Source organism: Bos indicus, chromosome 2 (assembly GCF_029378745.1).
Source record: "Bos indicus isolate NIAB-ARS_2022 breed Sahiwal x Tharparkar chromosome 2, NIAB-ARS_B.indTharparkar_mat_pri_1.0, whole genome shotgun sequence".
Lineage (NCBI taxonomy): Eukaryota > Metazoa > Chordata > Mammalia > Artiodactyla > Bovidae > Bos > Bos indicus.
This window is the reverse complement of record NC_091761.1, coordinates 19,907,429-19,930,029: the sequence shown is the minus strand read 5'-3', so window position 1 is coordinate 19,930,029 and position 22,601 is coordinate 19,907,429. Positions and strand designations below refer to the sequence as shown.

Genomic DNA, 22,601 nt, shown 5'->3' with positions numbered 1-22,601 from the left:
AGTTTGTAAATGCATGCTGTTAGTGTTATTTCACGTTTACTTGGTGACATAGGTAGGACAGGACTTACTATCTTCATTTTATATATTAGGCAACCGAGGCTAAGAGAAGTGCAATGCCTTCCCCAATATCATACTGCTTGCCAAGATTATTGTTCCTTTCAATTAAACTATCGCTACCATCACCCATGGTATAGATGAGAGACAAGAAAATTCTGTTCCTAATGCTTGAGAATGTTTCTTATGATAGATTTTTAAAATATACATATATTTTGTTGTTGTTGCTGTTGAGATATGATTAACATACCATAAACTCACCCTTTTGGAGTGAACAATTCAGTGATTTTGTAGTATATTAACAAGGTTGTGAAACTATCACCACCATTTAATTTCGAAATATTTTCAACGTTCCCTCCCTCCAAAAACAACAACAACAAAAAAAACGCATGTCCATTAGCATTCACTCCCTATTCCGTTCTCCCACAAGGCCCTGGAAACCACTAATCTCTTTTCTGTTCCTATGTTACTATTTGCCTATTCTGAACATTTCCTATATACAGAAGCATAGAATACGTGGCCTTCTATATCTGACTTCCTTCAGTTAGCACAATGTTTTTAAGAGTCATTCACGTTGTAGCATGTGTCAGCTCTTCATTCCTTTTTATGGCTAAATAATACTGCATTATATGGCTATACCACATTTAAAAAATTCATTTATCACTTATATATTAGATTTCTGGACACAGCCATTTGGCAATTTAACCAACTAAAACAAATAGCAAGTAAATCAGTAAAATTCAGTAAACCAGAAAAATGACTGAATAAAATGACCAGTAACCAAAAACAAATCAGTAAAATTCAGCTCATCTAGCTCTTCCAAAACTTTTTTACTTTATTTGTTAAAAGATTAGAAATAAGAGTTTTTCACCTTTTGTTGGAATCATTTCTTCTCTGTTTTCTGTTTATTAACCAGATACCAAGAATATTTCAATTGTTTCCAGAATTGTTTGTCCTTCAACTCACTTGCAAATCTTTCAGTCTAGATTCCTTCAGTCATAAACTATAAAATACACACATCTCTGATACTCAGGTAAGATGCCAATGGGAAGCCTAATCCCCGCCCCACCCCGCCCCCCACCAAGCCCGGGGCTCTTGAGCCTGTGCTTATTTTCTCCATACATAAATGGAGAAAATATTTCTCCTGAAAGAGATGACCTGTGTGCTCCTATGCAGTTCCAGGCGCCTATGACTCCGGTTCCCTGTCTGCGTGTGTAGCCACCACGGTCTCCACCGCCACTCCACTCCAGTCCACCTTCACCTACCACCGCTCTGTTTCATTCAAGTCGAGGAATTTAGATAGGACGAAACTTCCTGTGGCTCTGGTGGCAGGAGGAAATAGAGCAAGCTGACAGTAGCATCGCATGACAACAGCCTCAGAGGTTTATATAGCCCTCTACAGTTGACAAAGCAATTCTCCACGCAATTTCTCATACAGGTCCCCACGACAGGCCCTTGAATAAGTCAGGCATTTTATCAAGGGAGAAACTGAGATCTGGAAAGTGGCCAAGTTCATATTGTCAAGTGATGGACCCTGAGGCTCTTGTCTCCCAGTCTGTGGTCATCACACCGTCTCACGGCACCACTCCACCTCCGATGGCATTAGGACAGTGAAGAATGAGCAGCTGAGGCCAAGTATCGATGGCTTGTAGTTGCTTACAGTGGTCCCAGGATGACTATTCACTGACATGCCTGTGCTGAGTATGAGTAAAGGAAAGGGTGAAACAGGAGTAAAGGGAGAGTCAATGGAACTAGTGAAAAAATACATGAGTATACTGAAGACCAATACATGAAGAACACTTACTAGCACTTATGGAAAGTTTTTAAGGAATGAGGGTTTCCAAACAGATTGTGCAGGGTCACTTAAACTTAGCACTACTCATCCAGTCCCAGACTTCCCCCTGGAACACTGCTGAGTGATGTGATGGTCTTCATGCTGAGCTTTGAGTGGGTAAGTTGCTACTAGGGACCTGGAGGCAAAGAAGAACACACTACCAGGTGTAAACCATTCAGAGAACAAACTGCCTAGTTTGGCCTTTCAATCCATTTCAACATCCATCAGGCCCCCCCAAAATTTTCAACAGATTCCAAGACCTACATTTTGCTCCCACTCTTATTAACACCATTCCCTTATATACATCATCTATAGGTGTTTCACATATAATATTTCATTGCATCACACCTGTGAGTTAGGCATTATTATCCCCTTTTTACAGAAGGACAAATTGGGCTCATAAATATGAATAAATTGCTCCAGCCGCTTGGGGATAGAACTGTTGTTTAAATTCAGGTCTCTGTTGTTTCAAATCTCTTTTCTTTCTGATAAAATGCAGTACCTCTATTCTAACTCTCTATTAGAATTTCAATCGAAATCTTGCCTGCAGTTAAACTGTATGAAACATTTTGAGGAAGATTATATTAGTATAAATCTGTGAACATTCTAATTTCTAAATATGCTGATAATATATTTATTATAAAGTCAATTAATGAAATAATGAAACTGCCTTGATAAACACAGCTGCAATGGGCATTCTAGCTAGGCCTCTTACTTCAAGCTATATTTTATTTAGAGTGCATAGAATGGAGAAAATCATGGTTCAGTAGGTACAAATGTCTTTTAATAATAGTTTTAATAGTCTCAGTAGTGGTTTGTGATCTCAAGTCATATCTTGACTAAACAGATATGACAGAAAGAGCTTATTATGTCTTCAAAAAAAGTTGCTAAGCTGGTTGCAGAAACTGACATTCATTTTTGCCAGGATGTTAAAAACTGTTACATGTGACATTTTAGTGTGCATGTTGTACTTATTACAATTTTAGTAATAGTTTAAAGTGTACTTAATATTTCAGAATGAATTCTCCCAAATTGATGTAAACATTAAATTTAACCCTAATTAAAATCCCAAGTCACCTTTGAAGAAACTGACAAGCAGACACTAAAATTTGTTTGAAAACGCAAAGGACCTGGACTAGCCAAAACCATTTTGAAAAAGAATAATAAGGTTGGAGGATTTACCCTACTTGATTCTGAGACTTATAAGAAAGCTACTAAAATCAAGAGAAAGAGAGTTAGAGCGAGGATAGACTTGCAGATTGCTTGAACAGAATGGAATCCAGAAACAGAACCAAACTTACATGGCCAACTGGTGTTCTGACAAAGATGCCAAGGTAATTAAATGAAAAAATCAGCAAATGGGATATCCAGCTAAAACAACTGGGTATCTGTAACAGAAAAATATTAGCCTCTACCCATATCTTATATCACATACAAAAACGAACTCAAAATAGATCATAGATTTAAACACAAGACCTACAGGAGGAAATGTTTGTGATATCCAGTTAGAAAAGGCATAAGGGCACAAATCATGAAAGAAAATATTCATTAAATTAACTTTTCCAAAATTAAAAGCTTTTTTTCTTAAAAAAAAAAAAAGAGCTAAAAAGACAAAGTTATGATTTCACAGTACAATATATATAAATCAAGTCATTATGTTGTACATCTTAAACTTACAGACTGCTGTATGTCAATTATACCTCAATAAAACGACAGGTGGGGGAGGGGAGGCAAGCAAAAAACTGTGATATGCAAAACATATATCTAACAAATGTATCTGGAATATACAACAAAGTTATACAACTCAGTAAGAGGGTGTGCTTAGTCTCTCAGTCGTGTCCGACTCTTTGTGACCCCATGGAGCCCTTCAGGCTCCTCTGTCCATGGAATTCTCCAGGCAAGAATTCTGGAGTTGGTAGCCATTCCCTTCTCCAGGGATCTTTCCGACCCAGGGATTGAACCTGGGTCTCCTGCCTTGCAGGTGGATTCTTTACTGTCTGAACCACCAAGGAAGCCCCAATAAGAAGGAAACAACACAATAAAAATAGGGAAAAGATTTGAACACTTCACAAAAGAAGATATATAAATGCCAATTAGTATATGAAAAGATGTCCAATATCACAAATTATGAGAAAAATGCCAATTAAAACTACACGAACTATTTACCACATGTGCATGCAGGCTAAGTCACTTCAGTGGTGCACGCATGCTAAGTCACTTCAGTGGTACATGCATGCTAAGTCACTTCAGTGGTGTCCGGCTCTTTGCGACCGTGTGGACTGCCGCCCACCAGACGTCTCTGTCCCTGGAATTCTCCAGGCAAGAATACTGGAGTGGGTTCCCATGCCATCCTCCAGAGGATCTTCCCGACCCAGGGATCAAACCCAGTCTCTTATGTCTCCTGCATTTGTAGGCAGGTTCTGTACCACCAGCGCTGTTCATCAGTTTACCAATATTATAAATTTAACATACCACTGGGAAGCCCCATATGACACAGAACTCTCACTCCTAGATATTTACCCCAAAGAAATAAAAATATGTCTACGCAAACCCTTATACATGAATGTTTATAGTAGTATTATTTATAATAGTCAAAAGCTGGAAACAACCCAAGTACTGATTAGTGAATGGAAAAACAAATTTGGTACATACATACCACGGGATACTACCCAACACAGAAACAAATATACTGTATTTATATGTATTAATACACTCAACAATATAGATGAATGTCAAAAACATTAAGAGAAAAAAAGTTACACACAAAGGACTGAATACTATGGTTCAATTATATGAAATCCAAGAGAAGGCAAAACTGTAGTGACTGTAAATCAGCAGTTGCCTTGACGGCAGGAGTTGGGGGAGTGGATTGATTGAAGAGGGGCACTTTTTAGGGTGATGGAAATGTTCTGTCCTGATCATGGAAATGGTTAGACAACCACATACAATTACCTGAATTTATTAAACTGTACACTTAGAATTTTATCCTATGTAATGTATACCTCAATAAAACTGAGGCAAATAGTTCTTTTAAATACTAGGGCTTCACAATCCCTAAAAAAAAAAGAAAACAAAAATTAGCATTAGAACTAAGTATGTAGACTTCTGCAAAATAATACCAAAGAAATATACATAAAAGTTATACAATATGTGTAAAAGATTGACTTTTTGAAGCTGTTTTTAATTTTTTTGTCCCTCTAATCTCCATCTGAATAAAAATTAGAAATAAATAAGCTACATCTTAAATAATTTTGGCTGACTTTAATATATACAAAACTACTTGTATGTTTAAATATATACAAAACTGCTTAAATAGATTACCAAATAAAAATCTTCGTTACAGGAGACTTTTTCATTGGACCATGGCTCCTTAAGGCATTTGAGAAACAGAATGTTTCAGTTTGTTAGTTTTGGGTGTTTGAGAGGTTTTGTTTTTTATTTTTTGGTTTCCAGGGTGTGGTGTTTTGTTTTTTTCTTTTTGGCAGTGCTTAGCCAGTTCATCATGCTTTCTTATTGTCACAAAGTGTTTTTATGATTCATCAGTCAATATCCAGGGTCAGATAATTAGCCATTAACATACTTCACCTGTACTGTGATGAAAATGATATCACAATTTGCAAGAGATCCCCTTGAAGATGAAATTGAAAGAAATTGTGGCCACATGTTGTTTCAAACCTGTATTCATTACACCTCCTGACTGCATGTCATCCAAGAGAGGCCAAACAGATGTGTAAAAATAGCTGTTTAACAGGGGGGAAAATACTGTAAAATTGTTTATGGCAGGACAGCGGGTTCTTATAGGCAAAGTAAATTACAAATAGATTTCTCAATTACTTTTTAAAGCCTGGTATTTGATTCTTATATAACAGTCAAAAATCAATTTTGCATGGAATTTATGTGAATACCTCATTATTAATAAAACAGCGGTTGGCGGCTGCTACTTGCTCCCCACAAAAGCGGCACGCGGTGGGGAAGCATTCACGTGCCAGGCTTTGCAATCGTTTATCTTTTTATCCCCTGCTTTAGCATCATAAAAAAAGGAAAGGGAAGAAATGAATTCCAAGCAAATTTTAGACATTGCTTCTGGCAGCCCCTCATTCAAGGGGGCCAGGAGGGGTGCCCTGAGAGTACTTACTGGCAGGTGTTAGAGCAGTCCTCATGCCCCACTCCCTGCTCATATTGTGCCTCAAAGGTCTTTTTTAAAATAAACATCTTAAGCAAATAACTCTAGTTGTTGGAAAAGACATTGAACTCCACCACTCATTTTATGCCTAGCATATCTCATCTCAGTCCTGGAGCTCACTGTTGACCAAGTGAACTGGTTTATGATTAGCCAGTGGTGCTTTTTTCCAAATCGCTTAATGACAGTTACTAATTTTTAAAAGAAAAGAAATTGTTCCTGACTCAAACATTCTATGCACATAACAAACATATTTATCTCCAGTTCATAAATAGGAAAATTGAATTCCGTGAATGTCCAGGACCTATTCTGTGCTTAATTCATCAAACCATGAATACTCCCCTCCAAAAGGAAAAGTGTAGTATAATGACCAAGCTAGCTTCTCTGGTTGGCCTTTCTTTTTTTTATTGGAGTATAGTTGCTTTACACTGCTGTGTCATTTTTTGCTGTAAAACAAAGTGAATTAGCCGTACAAATGCATATGTCCCCTCTTTTTTGGATTTCCTTCCTATTTAGGTCACCACAGAGCATGGAGTTCCCTGTGCTATACAGTGGGCTTCTCTGGTGGCTAGAATGGTAAAGAATCCACCTGCAATGTAGGAGACCTGGGTTCAATCCCTGGATTGGGAAGATCCCCTGGAGGAGGGCATGGTAACCCACTCCAGTATTCTTGCCTGGAGAATCCCATGGATAGAGGAGCCTGGTGGGCTACAGTCCATGGGGTAGCAAAGAGTAGGACATGATTGAGCGACTAAGCATGGCAGTCCCTTCAGTCATGTCTGATTCTTTGTGACCCTATGAACTGTAGCCCACCAGGCTCCTCTATCCATGGGATTCTCCATGCAAGAAAACTGGAGTGGGTTACCATGTCCTCCTCCAGGGGATTGTCCCAACCCAGGGATTGAACCCTCATCTCCTGTGGCTCCTGCACTGTGGGTGGATTCTGTATTGCTGAACAGCCTGGGAAGCCCCAGGTTCTCATTAGTTATCTATTTTATACGTAGCAGTGTATATATGACAATCCCAATCTCCCAATTTATACCACTTCTCCTTTTGCCCCTTGGTATCCATACATTTGTTCTCTTCATCTGTGTCTCTATTTCTGCTTTGCAAATAAGATCATCTATACCATTTCCCCAGATTCCACATATGTATATTAATATATGATATTTCTTTTTCTCTTTCTGACTGGTTGGCCTTTCTTAACCAATCAGGTGACTTACTAGTAAGTTCTGTCATTGCTTTAGGGATTGTCTTTTCACCAGAAAAGTTAGTGTTTTCAAAAATGGTCTGAGGTTTCTTTCAGTTCATAAACAACTTTAAGACTCAGGGCAGTGAGTAAAAAGTCATTTTGTTTTGTTACATGCAAAAAAAAAAAAAAAAATGAGGCTTGGCCATCAACATGGGGAAATGCTCATTTTCAGACGTTAAAGACAGTTTAGACCATAGCTACCTGCTACTTCTTCTATTGAGTCCACACTTCGAAGATCCTGGCAGGGAAAAAGGCAAGAATCTCCCTGCCTCTGGGTGTTTGCAGCACATTTCCCACAATGCTGATTTCTCCCTTCTTTGAATCTCTGCCCATGAATGATCACACCTGGCAGCTGTGGGCAAGCTCACTTACCCCCTACACCTCCGAGTCAGCAGCTAATTAGAAATACAGTATGAACACAATCATTAAGCCAGCCCAAAAAGCTGTGGTGGACTCTAGTTTACAGTCTGTTTGAGACAGAGGTGTACATAAGATGACTCCTTTTAAATATAGAATGCCAGGAGTTTACTGAAGAATAAGAGTCCAGGGTAGATAAGAAAATTTTTCTTTAAGGACTGGGTTTGATATCCATTGTGAAACAAAATGACTTACACATGATCAACATATTTAGAGTTTTAAAATACAATTACTTTCCTTTTATTCCTTCTCTAATTCTTCACATAGTTACTCTGACTTACCATGTCTTCACTGAGAATCACACAGTTAATCAACTGAAGTCAGTAAAATCAGTATTCTTTTGGAAAAAATACATTTTTTTCAAAAAGGAAAGATACATTTTTTTTCTAGGTCAAATTCAAATCTGGGATTTGTTTACACAAGTGCTACTAATGAGCTCAAAGAGAAGCTTATTTACAGTCGATTGTGGTTGATCACATGAATAGCCTCAGTCCTTCACGCCTCCTCGCCTCCTCGTATCTAGGCCTTTGCCCTGTGACAGTCCCTCTTATTTAAAAGACAAATCTGTTTTTTCATCTCTTGAATCTGGTCTTGGACGTGTGACTTGCTTTGGCCAACAGAATGAGATGAAATGACAAGTGTGCCAGTACTAAGCCTAGACCTCAAGAAACCTGCGTGTGTCTGCATGTTTCCCACTTCCGCCATTGCCAGGACAAAGGGCATGCCTGTGTTACCTGGGAATCTCAGGAGAAGGATGAGGGACATGTAGAGCAAAGCCAAGTCACCCCAAACAACCCAAACTAGATCTGACAAGCCCTCAGACACAAAAGAGAGCCCAGCTGAGATCAACAGAGCCCTGCAGATGCAGGAGGAAGGACAGGTCTACCGTCGCATACCCTCGAGTTGCTGTGCTTGTTTGCTGCACAACAGTTTCATGGCAATAGCTAATTACTACATTGATCTTCCCTAACACTAACTGGTACTGATAATGATGTTGAAATTGCCACACTTCAAGATACTTGTGACTGTCTGGTCTTTCCCTACTTTTATTAGCATGTGTAATACATTGATTCTGAGTCATTGTCACTATATTCTTTTTGGTACACAAACTTTCCATGTTCTCTGAGCATCTTAGGCAAGGAGCTGTCAGGTTTTGATGTAGCCAGAACTACCTGCAGGGCTTCTTAAAACACATATTTCTGAGCCCTACCTCCAGAGTTTCTGATTTAGTTGGTCTACAGTAGACCCCAGCCTCAGAATGGGCATTGTTCACAAGTCCCTATGCTGGTGCTGATGCTTCTAGTTCCAGGACCACATTGTGAGATCCAGTCCCTCAGGCTATCAAGGGTTAAGCGCAAAGTTGCTGGTTCACATACCCATCTGTGTTTTCCCAAAGCACGTTTTCCATCACCTTTTCTGACCGGTAAATGAGTTGAGCCGGAGCCAAGATTCCATAGCCTTCCAGATGAGTTCCCTCTGCAAGAGACATCTCTGCAGCAAACAGCAAGCAGGGTTCCCAAGCCTGCATGGGACTCAGCAAGGACTCAGCACACTCTGCCCACAGACTTACAGCTATGCCAGTGACTTGAAAAGTTTTCTGGCTTGCATCCAGGAAGGATTTAGGAGGATAAAAGAGAGTTCACACTTCTCAGTGTCCACCTCAAAGCATTTGTTCTTAAATTTCCCTTCTTAGAATTCTGGAATTTTACTGTCAGGAAAAACTCTTAGCCCCATCTATTTAAATGTGTACAATCAATTTCTCCCTCTCAAATCTCCACGGCAGGTATTCTCATTTCTTCCCACTTGCTGCGTGTGCAGTGATCCCCCACTGTGAAAACAGAACAGCTTTTGCTCATGGTGCAGCTCAACTCTGCCTGATCTCTTTTTCACAACAATCTTTCACAACAGTTGAACTCAGACACTCAAGCATGGCTCTGTAGCATCAGCAAGAGTTGGCAAGAATCTGGGTCCTCTGAGTGATTTTTATTTGCAGTGTTGCCTCAGAAAATGAAACCAAATTGAAAAAAACTGTCCCTTGAAATGTAACATTTTAAAAACACAATAGGGAAGCAGTAAGCCTTCATAAAGCACTGGCCAGCCTGCTTCACCTTTCACTTCCTTTCTTTTAATAAAGCATGGTTTTCATCTGCTAATTGCTGCATGATTTTAATTCAGTAGCTGTATTTTGAAGAAAAGTAGGGTTGTCCTTGAGGTGTGCAAACACTTGCCGAGGGGCCTGGGGAATGTCTGGCACTTTTCTGCTCATAGTCTGGCATCCTGGAAATATTTCCAATCTGTTTCATAAAAGTAGTTTGACCCTATTTTGCAAAGAGTTTTTATAAGAATCTTAGAACTCAATGTCACAGTCAACCACTACTTTGCCTATCGTTAAAGCCATAAACTATTTGACACTAAAACCAAATGGTTGTAGACTATTTTTATTCAATAGATATTTATCAAGCATCTACTATGTACACTTACTCTGCCTGGTAAGAGATACAGAAGTGAAAATATCCCCTCTTTGCTTTCAAAGTGCTTATAATACTTTTGATAAAACCAACCTCAAAACAAATAATGATCCCTTCATTCATTCAACACGTATGTGTTGAGTGCCTATTATGGCCTTGGCACAGTACATACTGTACGTAGAACACACAACAATAATAATGGTGGACTTGATTCCTGCTCAAAGTTTAGTCTTGTAAGGGAGTCAGATAGTTACAAAAAGGGTGATAAAAATATCACTTGGGACAACCATGTGGCAAGAGCATGAGGCAGGAGACCCTAGTTTAGTCTGAAGTCAAAGAAAAGCTTTTGGAAGAAATAACACAGAAATTGAGACCTAAAAGTACAAAAGAAGATGCTGAGAAAGGCGGAGAGAAAATGAGGATGAAATAGATTTGCAAAGGTGGAGCTAATTTGCCACCTATAAAGAATTTTTAAAAGATCAGTATAATGAGGGCTTCCCTGGTGACTCAGCAGTAAAGAATCCACCCGCCAATGAAGCACACAGGTTCCATCCCACATACCTCGGAGCAACTAAGCCTGTGTGCCCCAGCTACTGAGCCTACGTGCCCTAGAACCTGTGTTCCGCAGCAAGTGAAGCCTCTGCAATGAGAAGCGCATGCCTAGAAACTAGAGAGCAGCCCCCACTTGCTGCAACCAGAGAAAGCCTGCACACAGCAGCAGAGACCCAGTACAGCTCAGACCAGTGCTCTGTGACAATCCAGAGGGGAGGCATGGGGTGGGGGAAGTGGGAGGGAGATCAAGGGGGGGGGGGGAATGTGTGTGTGCCCTCATGGTATTGATAGTTGAAATCACTTATATGGGGCATTTCTTCCAGATTTCCTCTGGCCAGTCATTTTGCTTTGATTGGTCCTGAGTCTGTATTTGGAATATCTCAGGATCCCCCCAGGTGTGCGTGTGTCTCTTAGCCAAGATGGAATTCCAGTGAAGAAACCTACAGGCAGGTTGACACCATCTACTCTGGTGGTACCCTCTCCCTTTTTGACCTTCAAGGAACTGTGTAGTCGGGAAGGTCTCCTTGACTTTGAGAATGAGAAATGCGTGGTCTCTATCTTTTATCTGGGCAGGGTTCAGCTTCTCCTGAGAAGCCAATGGCAACACACTCCAGTACTCTTGCCTGGAAAATCCCATGGATGGAGGAGCCTGGTAAGCTGCAGGCCATGGGGTCACTAAGAGTTGGACATGACTGAGCGACTTCACTTTCACTTTTCACTTTCATGCATTGGCGAAGGAAATGGCAACCCACTCCAGTGTTCTTGCCTAGAGAATCCCAGGGATGGAGAAGCCTGGTGGGCTGCTGTCTATGGGGTCACACAGAGTCGGACACGACTGATGCAACTTAGCAGCAGTAGCTTCTCCAATTGCTATTACGGAGTATCTGTCCACAGAGAATGAACTACAGCTGCTCAGTCTGGGGTCCATCTATCTCCTGCCTTAATATGAGTAGAAGTAATGGAACTTTATCTTTAGTTTGGGGTCTAAATCTTCCTGGTATATTCACACTGATGCCTTAGCCTCCAGGCAGCCCAACAGTCCTTTCATGCAGCTGCACTTGCTCAGCCAATCCTGCTTGTCATGTGAGACTTAATCAAGGAACAGAGACAGACCTCATTCCTTCTGAGTCCTCTGCTCCTTAGCTACTCCCAGCCTCTCCATCTTTCAAAGTAGGGGAGTCCTATAGTGCATCTAAATATTGTGAAAATTCCTAATTGCATTTTCCCAAACAACAATTCTTCTGCCTTCTAATTCTGAACTTTTCCTTATTTGAGAAATGTTTGTTTCCCATTCCCATTTCTGATCAATAGCTGGTCTCTACTTAAAATCAATTTCTTTTTCAACTATCTCTGAATTATAGTATCAGATAGAAACTGCCTTTTGTTCAAAGGCTTAGTATTAGAAAAATAATCACAATACTAAAATGAAACATGTAACTTTCTTTTCATTTATGTAAGATATTTGAATTTTTGCAGGTCAATGGTCCTCAAATTTGAAGTATACCATAATTTTCTATGAAAACATTGGAATGGACCCACACCTGCACTCAAGGGTCCCCACCCCTTACCCCTGGAGTTGTGGCACAGGTGGAAGAGCAGCGTGGGCCAGCAGGCATGCCCTGGCCAGGCTTCCACTCAGGGCTTTGTGTGCCCATCTCACCCGGCTGTGATGGTCACCTCTAGTACTGATCTGGTTCATGGAGGCCACAGACACACACACGCCCACCTCATTCTGGTTTCCAGCTCCAAGCCTTCCTCCCTGCTTAGTCATGAGGACCCTGACCCTCTGGGGTCCTGATACCCAGAGCAGGGCCTGCAGATACCTGGTCTCCCTCCCAGAAACATGGGACTTATTTTTCTGATTGAAGAAAATAAAAAGTGCTGTGCAATTATTTAAAAAAACAAAAACACTGGGATGAATTTACACCAGTCTTGGGATTCCAAGTAATGGACCAAAAACAACAGACTCCTTGCGCCTGCTACTCCCAAACTTCCCGAGTCTGAGTTTAAAACTGAAGGCATATTGATTTCTGGAGAGGTACAATCTTCTACTTTTTTTAAAGCAGCAATTAGGACAGTGTTTATACAGAAGGTCTGAGGAGCAAATGCTTTCTGTACATTCTGGATCCTTCCAACCCTAAGTAGTCCTTGACCGTTTGCATTATCCAGTTGCTTGTCATAAATGGAGAAGAATGGACTGCAGTGCAGACCTACTGAATAAGAATCTGCATTTTAACAAGATTCCTGGGTGATTCACATGAACATTACAGTTTAAGAAGAAATGTAAATAAGATGATGTTTGGGTTCCAGGATTGTCCTTCCCACACAAAAAAGTAGGGGGGAGAAGAAAATGCTTACATCTCTGGCTCTGTTGAAATATTTTCAATGTTTGTCTTCAACTCTACTACTTTTGTGGTCTTTCACTAAATTCATTCTGACCATCAGCACATCTGGGCACCTGGCTTGCAATAGAAAACTCCTCAGCTTCTGCTTCCAGCATGTTGGCTACAATGCTCTCCACCACGAGGCTCCTTAAGTTTGATATTATCTATCATCTCTCCTTTCTTCTGAATCCTGCATTTTTATAGTGTTGAGAGTGCTTGGACACATAATGCAGTGGAACAAAAGGAAAAAAGACTCCTACATCTTCATAGCATCCCCCTTGACCCTGAAGATTGTTGTTCAGTCGCTAAGTCATGTCCGACTCTTTGCGACCCCATGAACTGCAGTACTCCAGGCTTCCCTGTCCTTCACTATCTCCCTGAGTTTGCTCAAACTCATGTCTTTTGAGTCAGTGATACTGTCCAACCATTTCATCCTCTGTCATCCCCTTCTCCTCTTGCCCTCAGTGTTTCCCAGCATCAGGGTCTTTTCCAATGAGTCAGCTCTTCACAACAGGTGGCCAAAGTATTAGAGCATCGGCTTCAGCATCAGTCCTTCCAATGAATATTTAGGGTTGATTTCCTTTAGGTTTGACTGGTTTGATCTTCTTGATATCCAAGGGACTCTCAAGAGTCTTCTCCAGCCCCACAGTTAGAAAGCATCAGTTCTTCAGCGCTCAGCCTTCTTTATGGTCCAGCTCTCACATCTGTACATGACGACAGGAAAAACCATAGCTTTGACTTGTTGGACCTTTTGGCAAAATGATGTCTCTGCTTTTTAATATGCTGTTTAGATCACTGCTACCCAATAGAACTTTCTGGAATGATGGGTCTCTTCTATATCTGCACTGCTCAGTCTGAGAGCCATTTGCCACATATGACTACTGAGCAACTGAAACATAACTGGTGTTGGGAATTCCCTGGCAGTCTAGTGGCTAGGACTCAGTGTTTTCACTGCCATGGCCCAGCTCAATCCATGGTCAAGGAACTAAGCAAGCTGTGCAATGCAGCCAAAAAAAAAAAAAAAAAAAGCAACAACCAAAAAAAAAAAAAACCCCAGAAATTTAACTATATGGCTGAAAAACTGATTTTTAAAAATTCATTGGCTGTTTAAATCTTAAATAATTAAAAGTAAAAAATTTCTCAATTTGTTTCTTCAGTCTCACTACTGACATTTAAGTACTTAATAGCCATATGTGTGGCTACTGGCTACATTTTTGGAAAGTGCAAGTCTGGATCTTCCTCCTGAGGGTTTCTTGGCTCCCTACCTTTTACTGATGCCTGGGTGGTCATTGCATCATCATTTAACGTCCAATCACAACAGCTGTAGTGACTACGTGTACGTGTGTGTGAAGGGGGACAGAAATCCTTCCATCAGGATGTGACTGATGTTTTTATAGTTACCATATATTTCCACCCCTAGTATAGAAAACACCTTGGAAACTAAAGCTCAAAAGGAGTTTGTTTGTTTTTTTAAATGATTACAAAATACTCTAAATATGCCCCTAAGAAAATGACCACCTTGTGATAATCTCAACAGGGTTATTATAAACTACTTTGAGAGCTTTCTTCTTTCAGAGTCTCCAGAGGTACAGAAAGGAACAAGCAGCAGCAGCAAGCTTTACCATCAAACAACTGCATATGTTAGATGGAGAAGTCAAATATTCTGATTGGCTGATAAGAAGTCTGAGCAGGGACTAACAGACTATAACTCTCTGTTCAGAATTTATGATGCTTCATCGTCATTTAATTAACAATATAAATATTAAAAAAACATTTTATAATACAATTTTATAATTGTAATAAGACACCCTAGCACATGAATTATGGGGTACTAATTCCCACCCAGTTTTGTTGAAACTGGACATGAATGAATATATTAAAATGCCCACTATGTCATGTCTTAGTGAATAAAAAATAAAGTGGCAAAAAAATGTTCCAAAAGTCAAAATCATCCCCTTAGAAAATAAGCAAAGAAAGCCAGTGAAAATGTAATTTATAGAGTTTTAGCTTTTATTCATTTTTCCACTGGTAATTACATTACCCACACAGGAAACAGTTATTGAAGAGGTTCAAAAAATTAAACCACTTTTTTTTTTACTCTAGATTTGTAAGTTTTCACTCCTCTACAAAGAGGCCATGTTTTTTCCTCCTAAATCACCCCATAATTTAAGAACACAGTAATAAAAAAATATTAGCAGTATGCAGAACGCAAGGATTAGAATTTTCTGAAAGCAGTCTTGAATCATATCCAGTATCAAAATCATTTATTTATAATTATAATTATAAATTACATTTATAATTATAACAATATTTACATATATTTATAAAGTACCCAGTACTGTGCAACGTGCTTTGCATATGTTGTCTCAGTGAATATTTACAATAACCCATGAGGTTATTATTATACCATTGACTCATTTTACAGGTGAGAATACTGAGGCTTAGAGTGAGCTACCTAGAGAAAACTAGTTAACTGTAGAGATCAGAGCTATTTCAAATCTTGAAAGACAATGCTGTGAAAGTGATGCACTCAATATGCCAGCAAATTTGGAAAACTCAGCAGTCGCCACAGGACTGGAAAAGCTCAGTTTTCATTCCAATCCCAAAGAAAGGCAATGCCAAAGATTGCTCAAACTACCACACAATTGCACTCATCTCACACGCTAGGAAAGTAATGCTCAAAATTCTCCAAGCCAGGCTTCAGCAATATGTGAACTGTGAACTTCCTGATGTTCAAGCTGGTTTTAGAAAAGGCAGAGGAACCAGAGATCAAATTGCCAACATCCGCTGGATCATGGAAAAAGCAAGAGAGTTCCAGAAAAACATCTATTTCTGCTTTATTGACTATGCCAAAGCCTTTGACTGTGTGGATCACAATAAACTGTGGAAAATTCTGAAAGAGATGGGAATACCAGACCACCTGACCTGCCTCTTGAGAAACCTATATGCAGGTCAGGAAGCAACAGTTAGAACTGGACATGGAACAACAGACTGGTTCCAAATAGGAAAAGGAGTACATCAAGGCTGTATATTGTCACCCTGCTTATTTAACTTATATGCAGAGTACATCATGAGAAACACTGCACTGGAAGAAACACAAGCTGGAATCAAGATTGTCGGGAGAAATATCAATAACCTCAGATATGCAGATGACACCACCCTTATGGCAGAAAGTGAAGAGGAACTCAAAAGCCTCTTGATGAAAGTGAAAGTGGAGAGTGAAAAAGTTGGCTTAAAACTCAACATCCAGAAAACGAAGATCATGGCATCTGGTCCCATCACTTCATGGGAAATAGATGGGGAAACAGTGGAAACAGTGGCAGACTTTATTTTTGGGGGCTCCAAAATCACTGCAGATGGTGACCGCAGCCACGAAATTAAAAGACGCTTACTCCTTGGAAGTATGACCAACCTAGATAGCATATTCAAAAGCAGAAACATTACTTTGCCAACAAAGGTTTGTCTAGTCAAGGCTATGGTTTTTCCTGTGGTCATGTATGGATGTGAGAGTTGGACTGTGAAGAAGGCTGAGTGCCGAAGAATTGATGCTTTTGAACTGTGGTGTTGGAGAAGACTCTTGTGAGTCCCTTGGACTGCAAGGAGATCCAACCAGTCCATTCTGAAGGAAATCAGCCCTGGGATTTCTTTGGAGGGAATGATGCTGAAGCTGAAACTCCAGTACTTTGGCCACCTCATGCAAAGAGTTGACTCATTGGAAAAGACTCTGATGCTGGGAGGGATTGGGAGCAGGAGGAGAAGGGGACGACAGAGGATGAGGTGGCTGGATGGCATCACTGACTCGATGGACGTGAGTTTGAGTGAACTCCAGGAGTTGGTGATGGACAGGGAGGCCTGGCGTGCTGCGATTCATGGGGTCGCAAAGAGTCGGACATGACTGAGCGACTGAACTGAACTGTAGAGATCAGATTCAAACCTAGGCACTCTAATTCCAAATCTAGCTCACTAACCACACACTACTTGTAGGGTAGTCACTGAAATTAACCCTACTGATACATAAGGAAGACCAAAGCAGGCCGATCAGAACTCAGTCACCAGCCTCACAGTTTAGGTTGCAGCTTGTTGAGCTTGGAGTAACAAAACAATTCTTGGAGTCCAGTAAGTCCCTCAAGATTGAGGAGAGGCTCGAAGAGTAGGCGTAAGGGAAAAGCAGGAGAGATTGTTTGGGAAACATGATCAGAAAAGTGCTTCTGGGAATTCATTAAGTTAAAAAATAAATACATGGAAACAGGATTCTATGACTGCAAGTGTTTAGATTTTCCAAGGTTCCAGCTTGAGTTTAAGGATCTGCTTTTGTTGGAGAACATTCAGAGATTTGGTGGAGGGGCTGGAACCTCCTGGGAAACGATGCATCTGGACAGTGAGGCACACCAGCGTGAGCACAATGCTTAGAGAGAAGAAGGCAGTGGCCATCTGAGTTCTCAAGGATTACAGTAGAAGCTCGAGGGACAGGGCTCAGGTCTTCAGCAAACGAGCAGGCAGAATGGGAACACAGCTGGTGGGTTTGGCCATTATTAGCAACTAGAGGTTTTCCCAGTTCGAGCCCAGCCAGGAGGGGGAAACAGAGGCAGTCTGCTGGTGGTCAGGTTTGCAGAATATGTAAGACATCTTTGGGGAGACATAAAGTTGGAGGAGAGCTGGGTGGAGAAGTACATTCTGTGATGCTTCTGATGATCTGATTGTCCTCTCCAAGCTGGTGGTGGACTCCTTCTGAAGGAGGAGGACAAACACACATGCCACCTGCCAATGGTCTGGAGTTGGAGAGAGATGGTGATGCCAGCCCAAAAACAAAATTAAGTGAGGGCTCCAGTGTGGGACACACAGTGAAATCTAAATGTGGACTGTTGGAGTTTAGAAGCGGGGAAAACGCCAACACAGTGCTGTCTTAGGACCAGATCTTCATCCAGTTAGATCTGTGTGACTCTGTTAGCTGCTCGCTGGTAAGACCCCTCTCTGAAGTAGTGCAATCCTGAATCATTCTGGGAACCTTTCTTGATAAAGTTCAAGCCACTGAATTCTGACCTTACCACAACTTTGTCACTTAATTCAGTCTCTCTGAAGAAAACATGAGTGATGTGGGTCAGTTATCTCTCTACTTGTGCCTTAGTTTTTTGCTTGCATCTTGTTAACCTACATGGCTTATGCCTGAACACTCACCTAGGTACAAAATAACAAATTCCAGATGAACGGATGGGGTCCAGGTAGACAGTTTCGTCTACCACAGCATTACCTGCCTTAATGAGGCAAATGCTAGTGTCCAAGATGACGATCAAAGAAAATTCAGAGCCAAGTAAAACCTCTATACAAAATTTACTGAGCATTCTGAAAATCCACACCATCAAAGCCCCACTCCCTGTCAACTCACCCAGCCTCTGCACACTGCCACCACCACCGCTCCCCCCAGAACCACAACACAACCTCATTCATGAATGAATGATCTTCAGATTTTTCTCTCTATGACCATAACCAAGCAAGACTGAGTTCTGTCATTAGAACTATGCTGCCCAGTATTTCACACTAAGTGGGAAAATTGCATTAATGGCTAATATTTCCACAAATATTTATAGCAACACCATTCTCCAGAAATGACTTCCAGGCTTGAGAAGGAAGAGAGTGGTAGGATTAGCTGAGATCATTGGATGATCTAGAAAGGAAATTGGGGAATTTTCTTAATGAAATTGGCAATTCCTACAGAGACTGTGGCAGGTGCCACAAAACACACCCACAGGTAAAACTTTAGATATTTTTAATATTAATTATTTAGATTAATTAATTAATCATTTAGATAACTTTCAGATATTCAGATCTTGTAAAGTAAAGAGACACAGAAAGAAAATGTTGAAAACTAAATTGGAGATATAAAAATAGTGAGTAGGTTTGATGGGCCTTAAGAAAACCCAGTAAAGAAGGAAAGCATTTTGATACGAACAAGACAGGCTTTCTGAGACTTCTGTCCTTCAATCTTTTCTTCTTGCAACTGCAGCCGGTGGTGGCTGTTGCCTAGAATCCTAGAATAAAGGAATCAACGTTTTAAAGCCACATCCCAGGTTAAAACAGAAAAGTTTAAAGAGTACATGGTCAATAAGAGGGCCAGTTTTTCCAAACCCTAAAGAAAAAAGAGAGTCAGGCTGGGGGAAGGATGTGGGGGAGCATTTAAGACTCCAACGGGTGTTCCTGAGAAGTCCTAATCCCCATCCCATCACCCCTAGGCTGATTCCAGAGGTGGGGGATGAGGCAACAGAGTGTCCCTTCATGACTGTAGGAAAACAAAGAGAAGACCAGTGCTTCATATCCTGTGGGCCCAGGAATGCCGCTAGGAGTTCTGTCACACCCCAGGGTGAGGCTGGAGCCCTTGAGTACAAATACCTGTATGGGGTGTCTAGAACAGAAGTCTTGAGGCAACCTCACCAAGTAACAACATGTTCTCTCTGCAGACATGAGACCACAGAGCTGCTGGGGCTGCCCAGCTGGACAGGAAGGACACAGTAGTGGATGCAGCTGAAGACCATACAAGATGAACCAGGATTTCAAATAGAAGAAGCAAAGAGATGAGAAACCTTGAATTAGCTGAAAATCATCCTGATTCGACAGACTTCACCCTAAATTGACAAAGAACACATTTTCACTCTCTACCAGGCAGAATGAAGTCTTGAGATGAAAATTAAGTGTGTTATTTAGCATGATCTAGTTTGTGTGTGTGTGTGTGTGTGTGTGTGTGTGTGTGTTAGTCACTCAGTTGTGTCCAACTCTTTGCAATTCCATGGACTATAGCCTGCTGGGCTCCTCTGTCCATGGAATCCTCCAGGCTACCCACTCCAGATCTGGAGTGGGTAGCCATTCCCTTCTCCAGGGGATCTTCCTGACCCAGGGATCTAACCTCAGTCTCTCACATTGCAGGGAAGTCTCTCACATTGCAGCCACCAGGGAAGCCCAAGTATGTGAAAATAGGCAGCTTCCAAAAAGACAAATCAGATGCTGGTTCTTTCTATTGTTTAACAAAAAGAAAACCCTTCCTTGCTGAATCCCATAGGGTACTTTGAACAAAGCAGATGCTCTCAAGTTGAGTGACACTAAATATTCTGCTAATGATAATCTCCCAGGTGCACTTAAAGTCTTATTTGATTCAAGTACGTGTTTATGCACATGGTATCTCTAGCATAGTGCTATTGTGAATTTGAAATATACCAATATGCAAAAAAGGGAGGGAATGTTTCAGAGTAATTAATAAGAGGTAAGACAAAAGAAAATTAAGGGTATTTATTCAAAGAAAATAAAAATTCTAACTCAAAAAGATATCTGCACCCCCAAGTTCATTGTAGCATTGTTTGCAATAGCTAAGACACAGAAACAATCTAAGTGTCCATCCCTGGATGAATGAATAAAGAAAAGATAGATATCTGTATAGCTATATATGTACATATACACACACTGTATATGTACACACATATATATATATATAATGGAATGTTATTCATCCTTAAAAAAGAAGGAAACTCTGCCATTTGCCACAATATGTATGGACCCTGTGGGCATTATGCTAAGTGAAGCAAGACAGACTGAGAAAGATAAACACCATATGATTTCACTTATATGTGAGATCTAAACAAACAAACAAACCAAACTCATAGATACTGAGAACAGATATCTCATTTTTTAAAAGGGAAGGAAGATACATGCTTAAATGGAAATTTCTCTCTCAAATAATGAAGAAAGGCTTGTTGGAGAAGATTATCCTAAGGTCAGAATTTGATAGATCATTGATAACACCCAAATAGCCCCTTAACCAATAAATTTTAGAACTCCTCTTGGGAGAAAAAGATTTTACAAGAATTGTCAACTGTTTGTGAAAAGTACAGTGATTTCTATCTCTCTGCCTCAAAAGAGTTTGCACACAAGTAGCAAAATGGTCAAGAGAGTGAAACAATGAACCATTTACAAACTGGAAAACAATAAATTTGTTGAAATCAAGAAATCTGAATTGAAACCTGTGTGTGCTAAGTCACTTCAGTTGTATCCGACTCTTTGCAACCCTTTGTACTGTAGCCCACCAGCCTCCTCTGTCCATGGGATTCTCCAGGTAAGAATACTGAAGCGGGGTGCCATGCCCTACTCCAGGGGATCTTCCCAACCCAGGGATCGAACCTGAGTCTCTTATGTCTCCTGCACTGGCAGGTGAGTTCTTTACCACTCGTGCTACCTGGGAAGCCCTAATGGAAACCCACAGTTTCTTTAATATCTTCGTAGACTCTAATGTCTTTTGTAATTCTGATTCTCAGGCATTTGCAAGTTCACATATATTTTTGTGTTTGTTTTGTTAGCATCAAGTGATTACGTCTTTGGGAAGAGGAAACCTTTCTGCCTGATCAGAAGCCCAGGGCTCAATCTGAGCCTACATTACTGACAAATAAAAATATCCATTTTGAAACTAAAGCTGTATTTTAAATAGACAGCTTACTAACTTGGGTACAATTAATTAACTATACAGTTAATTTTTATAAATATTCGGACTCTAACATAATTTTAGCAATGTCCTGTGAAATTGATGAGAGCTTCAAGGCGTTTTATTTTCCTTTTTATTTGGACATGGGGAAGAACTGACAGTGGTGTGGGATTTATTGGAAGAATAAATGTGGTTATCTAAATAAGTGATTATTGTTTAAGGTCTATCAATAAAAATTTAGTGATTAAAAGCAGAAGTGTCAAACTTGTTCCAAGTTCCCTGGCTCTTATTGAATTAGAGTAGATTTTTTAATGTTCTTTTAATGGAATTTTCATGAATTAATTTAATTGAATATTGAGATATCTTACTCCACTCTCATATACAGCTTTTCAAAACACAGATAAAGGATAGAACTAAAAAGAAACAGAGAGAGAGAGAGAAGGAATGGAGGGACAGAGGAAGGAAAGAAGTTTCCAAGGGAGGGAAGAAGGGAGGAGGGGTGGGAGGAAAAATCAAGCAAACAGCCTGCCGGGTTCACTGCTGAGGCTGAAATTGCTGAGCTCCTTTTGTCAATCTTTCCAAAATGACAGTGAGTTTATAAAGCACATACAATATGTTAAAGTCCTGGGTTCTCCTGTTCCCACAAACCTAATCACTTTACTAGTATACTAACAAATCAAACAGCATATGTACTCTTGTAAAAACTGATAATCAGAATTATAACAGATAACAGAGCATACCAAGAATTAAGGTAGTACCCCCAAATTAAAGTAGTAATTCAGAAGTCAAGCGTTTTAGATTGGCTTAAATTGGGATTATACGTAAAGCCCAGATTACCATGCCCTTTCTCCTCTGGTTTTTGTCTACCTGTAAAACCTTTCAAACTCTTCCCCAGAACCTAGAAGAAATTCATCATCATAGATAAATTTTGGTATATTACTTACTGAATCTTACCTAGTTCAAATTATTCCAATTTTTTATAAACTTCTTAAAAATGATTTT

At 40.2% G+C, this 22,601-nt stretch overlaps 1 long non-coding RNA gene across 1 annotated transcript; it reads right to left on the bottom strand.

The window, feature by feature from the left end:
• Positions 1–1,416: 1,416 nt before the first annotated feature.
• Positions 1,417–6,691, bottom strand: LOC109576342 (uncharacterized). Its single transcript, XR_002183362.2, has 2 exons — positions 1,859–6,691; positions 1,417–1,751 (listed from the first exon to the last, which is right to left on the bottom strand). It is a non-coding gene; the product is annotated as an uncharacterized lncRNA (long non-coding RNA).
• Between the last annotated feature and the right edge of the window lie 15,910 nt (positions 6,692–22,601).